The following is a 354-nucleotide window of genomic DNA, read 5'->3' on the forward strand; positions in this document are numbered from 1 at the left end:
CCCCAGGGGAATTGCATATCACTAAAACATGCACAAAAAAAAGGGAGTGGAAAAGAAATGGGGGACGCACACAAAAAAAGAACAGCATCAAAATTTGGGGGGAAATAACGCTACTCCCACGATCAGCCCTATTTTATGCATTTAAAACCAAATTTTGCGGGATCGCCCACTTACCATGAATCGAATAAACCGTCACTTTCCCTTTTTCTGAATTTTTTAAGCTTTTTTTCCACTCTAGCAAGGAACCTAAACCCCCCTTTTTAAGCTATAACATGCTATATGCTAGAAAGGGGTTATAAAACTAATAAAAATTGACTAAATTTAAATTGAAAATTTCATTCTTCAACTTACTAG

This window comes from Penaeus monodon, chromosome 21 (genome assembly GCF_015228065.2).
Source record: "Penaeus monodon isolate SGIC_2016 chromosome 21, NSTDA_Pmon_1, whole genome shotgun sequence".
NCBI classification, from domain to species: Eukaryota; Metazoa; Arthropoda; class Malacostraca; order Decapoda; family Penaeidae; genus Penaeus; species Penaeus monodon.